Below are 5,043 nucleotides of genomic sequence, written 5' to 3'. Positions count from 1 at the left end.
AGAAGTTGCTTCTTTGCTCAGAAAATGTGTAAAAATTGTCTATTTTGGAAAGCAAATTACTTTTAGGTGACAGTATGTACTGTGTAGAAACACACAGTAATGTATACATTTCAATGCAAAGTCACTGTTTTCACGAAAAAATGAAAATGTTCAAAACACACTCGTGAGAGTTTCACTCATGAAAACTAAGTTCTCTGATCATGAATAGTGGGGAAAACAGTGATTTCACTAAGTCTCTTACAAATGGATAGATAGAACAAATTAGCGTAATGTAAAGCATCCCCCCCACTAAGGCAAAAATCCCCTTTTTAAGAAAATTGAATAAATTCATTCTCCATGTTAAGAAAAGTTGTTTCATCACTTCTCGGCCTTTTGGCTAAGATCAAGTGTAGTATCTGTTCTTATCAGTTTAATATCTGATACATTCTCTATCCGAGGACAATATATTAAATGGATTTTTGGAGCTGGGAGTTGGAATAGGAGCTTGCTCCATCCACTCCATGCATCAACTTGGTATTGCAGTACCTCCAGGAACGGTGCACCCCTCGGGGACCCCCCCCAAAAAAGAAGTTGTTTCATTGGTCAGAAAATGTGTAAAAACAGTCAGGTTTTGAAGGCATAGTACTTCAATGTGACAGTGTGTTCCAGAAGAAACACTCAGTAACACATATTTTTCAAGGCAAAGTCAGTATTTTTTGAAAAAATAAAAATGCTCAGAACATACCCATGAGAGCTTCTCTCACTAAAACAAAGCTCTCTGATCCTGAAACAGTGAGAAAAACTGTGATTTTACTATGTTCAGTAAATCTGCTGGATACATTCAGTGAAGCCAAATTCCTGGCTGTTAGCATGCTGATGTTCTGCAGTGTCTGGATCATCTTCCTCCCTGTCTACCACAGCACCAAGGGAAAGGTCAAGGTGGCTATGGAAGTCTTCTCTATCTTGGCTTCCAGTGCATCACTCTTGGGCATCATCTTTGCTCCCAAGTGCTACATCATATTATTAAGGCCAGAACGGAACTCACTTCATCACATCAGGGACAAAACATATGCTAGGAAGAAAGAACTTCTTAATTCCTAGCTCTTGTGTTTCTTAAATATCATATTTAAAGGCTCATTGAATTTCACCCTCTGAATAATAAAAAATAAATTTAGAATTATCCGTTTTATAGCATGGGTTTATTTAGGTAATCATTTAGGATAATTGGATTTTGCAACCTTCCTGGTTTTTTCTTTGTTTCTTTTTTTGATTTTTTATTTACTTATTATATTTCACATATACATTCATATTATTACACAGATACACATTAAAATACCTAGAGCAAGAAGAATCGTGAAACAATCAGGAATTATACAAATGTTACATTCTTGGTGTTTTCGCTATTTGTATTTGACAGCTTTGAAGAAAACATCTTTCCTATCTTGGTGCATCTAAAATTTTGAGTGTAAATCAATCTCCATTACATCTTGTCATTATCAACTTAAAACCTCTATCTAGACATAAAAACATCTTAACCCCTAAACAACTAAACTTCATCTTAAAACTACGCTAACTGGTCTTCAACTCTATCAGAGACTTGAGCAAGAATAAACTTGATTACCTGAGTATGCCAGGAGGCATTTTAGTAGCTTTCCAAATGAAAAGATGACAGAGATAGTTTTCTACCAAAATAGTATATATCTGACATACATATTTGTGAGGCAGGGACTATTGAGGACTTGTTTACCCTGTCCTGGCAGAGTTGGGCAGGCAACTCTACCTGCATCTAAGTTTGCCCCGCCCCCTCTTTTTCTTTTTTTTTTTTTAGCAGAATTCTGTCTGTGGTAGAAATGAGGACATTTTGCTGAGTGGCTTGTTTGCCACATTTGAAGACATCTCCATGAGGAAGTTCTTGATCATCATCATCCTCTTTAAAGTAGGCTGGGTGGTGCCAGGAGTTAACTTGTCTCATTATCAGTGAATCTTTAAAAGAATAAAAACATTTTAAATGTCATACTGCATGTGTCTGAGGTTTGTGAAGACCTTATCTAACTATCTTACCTTATCTTTCTATAGAATCATATCTATCTGTTGTACCTAAAATGTATATTCTTGTGATAAAAGTGGATCAGTGATTCACATGACCATGATTTGATCAGCTAACAATTAACTTGTGCAACTTATTTATCCTTAAACAGGCTGCATTAGCGCTTTCTAATTATGCATGTAAATCTTGTATTATAATTGTGTAATAGGGGTACAATACCTCATATTAGAGTGTCCTGACCTGCGGGGTTTGACTAAAACTCAGGAGGAAGGTCACCTGTTGAGAAATGCAAGACACAAGGAAGAAGAGCAAGTCTGATTGATCAAACTCTCAATGTTTATTAGTCAGGCAGCAGTTTTTATAGTTCAGAAGGCAGGGAAGCATCTTGCTATAGCAACCCAGCTGCAGGCTTTTCTCAAAACATAGAGAATTCCAGACAGGGTCATAATGTCCTGCCACACAGGGTATCTTGCTTGGTTTTCATCTAGCTTTAGTCTAACTGTTGACTCACAACAGGGTCGCTTCATCCCTATCTGTCTTTAGTGTAACTGCTGACTCACAACAGGGTCAGTTAGTTTCTGGTGAAAGGCAAGCTCTGGGAAAGACAGAGACTTAAAGGTGCAGACTTGGACAAGATGGCTGAACATTGGTCATATGGCCTATCATTCCCAACATCTCCTCCCCCTCTTAAAATTAAAAGAGGAGGCAGATGGATCCACTGTATATGGGTAAGTGTTGGTCCCCAGAGGGACCGGGCATTAACCAGAGGGGGAAGCATTGACCTGATCCTCCTAGGGCCAGATTGGCTTGTCAAGATGTCTTTTTGAGGAAGAGAGTGAGGTCCTGATCTACTGTCTGTGGGCATCCCCAACATACAGTGAACAAGACATTTTTCTACATCAAACCTCAATGCAATCAGGTTTACTTCTCAGGGAACTCAGAGTTGGACAATCGGATCCTCCCCCCACGGTACCTTGTCTCACACCCCTTGCAGGTGCCCATGCCTTATGGCAGGCAACATCTGAGTATATGCCATTCTCACCATGTCAAGGAAGGGGAAGCAGAGGCACATTAGTGTTCAGGCTCATTATGGCCTTGGTCTGTCAAATCAAGTCTATGATAATGCACCTGTATTGCTTGAGCATCTCAAGCATCTAGCTGTTGTTTTACAAAGGCAGTGAGGCATTTAAAAGCCCAGGGGCCAAAAGAGATAAGGAGGAGAAATCCTACCAGGGGGCCCAGAATGGAGGGAAACAAAGTAGTAAGCCAAGGGGAGGTGGAGAACCAGTTATGGAACCAACTCTGTTCCTGTTCTCGTTGTCTTTTTATCTTCTCTAAGCCTTCTCTAACCTTGGCCATGCTATCTTTGACTACCCCAGAGTGGTCCATATAAAAACAACACTCTTCTTTGAGGGCAGCACAAAGTCCTCCTTGCTGAAGATGCAGCAAGTCTAGACCTCTCCTATTTTGTAGAATGACCTCAGTGAGGGAGGACAAGGAATTTTCAAGGTGGGATATGGCAGTTTCTATCAGCTCCAAGTCTTCATCAATTGACAGGCGAAGATCTGAATAACGTTTGTTGGGGAGAACAAGAGAGGTTATGCCCACCCCAGTATCTGTAGCACCCAATCCAAGGAGGACAGCCAGGGCAATTGCAGTTATAGGCTAACGTTTGGTTCTAAGTAGGGCTTGTTCAGTAACAGGATGCCAGTAGTGGGAAAATTGTTCTTTAGTGTAATATATTAAGTGGGGAACTAATTGAATAAGGATGCAAAAGGTGGTCTTACTATTTTTTAAACGGGGCGAGCATATTCAGGGAGTCAAGCCATTGTTACAGGCCCACCAAGTGTTATTACTGGGAAGGATATAATCAGAAAAGGAAGATATCTCTGTGATGATTATATTACAGAGATGTTGATAGGAGGAGGGAATAACCCAGAGCCTGATAGGGAACTCAAAGTTACCTTGTTGGGCCCATCGGCATTTAGAATGGTCAGAGAAATTAGAGATGTTCTCAATTACTGCAATTCCTTCATAAAAAGGAGGGCTGGAGTCATAGCACAACCAACATGAATCAGTTAGCTCAGGGTAAGAATGATTTAACGTTAAGTAAGTGAAGTTAACGATATTCAGTAGCAAATCTCGAGTGTTTATCAACCCTAACTTCTGTAGTGGAGTTTCCATGTAGGAGATAGTGAAGGAAGGTGCTGTGGTGACCTTCTTATGATTAGAGTAATAGGTCTAGAATGTCAGCACTGGATTAGGGCTGAGAGCCATAGAAGATGTACTTACTTTTAATTTGATTGTAAAAGTAAGCCTGGATGGGAACCTCCTCTCCAATAAATACTTAATCCCCAAGTATTTTCTCTGAACCAATCTCTATTTAGTTTGCCTTTTTTAGTAAATTTAATAATGACGGGGTTGCAGAATTTGTTTTTACAAGGTCCTGAGGGACTGTTGGCCAAAGCACAACCAGAGTCAAGGTACTTATAATAATTTCTTTCTCCTGAGTTTTCAGGGTCATAAGAGCTGTTACGTTTTACAGTGATTAGGTCCCAGGATGAAGTGGGTTTCCAGTAAGCATCACCTGTGGTCTCACATCCCTAGGCTTTACAATAATAATCAGATGTCCCCCCACATTTATGTTGTTGGGTTCTAATAAGGCCCTGTCCTGGACAGACATAGAACTGGGCTGCTTGGAGATTGGTTCTATAAAATTGTCCAGAGCATCCGTAGGAGCCTCCTACCCCATTTGGGACACAAGTTTTTTCAGCTGGAGGGCTTAAATTGTCCTCACAATTAGAAATATCCCATGTAGCAAGTTTGGCTACAAGCTTACAAATATCTGGGGTTAGGTCTGGCCACCAGGTCCATAGGGGATGGTCTCCAGTGATAGACTAGACAGTATCTCCTAGTGTTGACAATACAGACCAGGTTTGTAATACCGGTTGATGAGGGTTGTCCTCTTGATTGAAGATCACTGTCTGGCCTCTCAACAGCATCCCAAAGGATATTAT

The 5,043-nt window shown here is 40.2% G+C and overlaps 1 non-coding gene across 1 annotated transcript; it reads left to right on the top strand.

The window, feature by feature from the left end:
• The first annotated feature begins 356 nt into the window (after positions 1-356).
• On the top strand, positions 357-547 carry LOC127204085 (U2 spliceosomal RNA). The gene has a single exon (XR_007832440.1). It is a non-coding gene; the product is annotated as a U2 spliceosomal RNA (small nuclear RNA).
• Positions 548-5,043: the final 4,496 nt, after the last annotated feature.

This window comes from Acomys russatus, chromosome 19 (assembly GCF_903995435.1).
Source record: "Acomys russatus chromosome 19, mAcoRus1.1, whole genome shotgun sequence".
NCBI classification, from domain to species: domain Eukaryota; kingdom Metazoa; phylum Chordata; class Mammalia; order Rodentia; family Muridae; genus Acomys; species Acomys russatus.
Note: the sequence above shows the minus strand (reverse complement) of the source record. Positions and strands in the feature narration are given on the sequence as shown.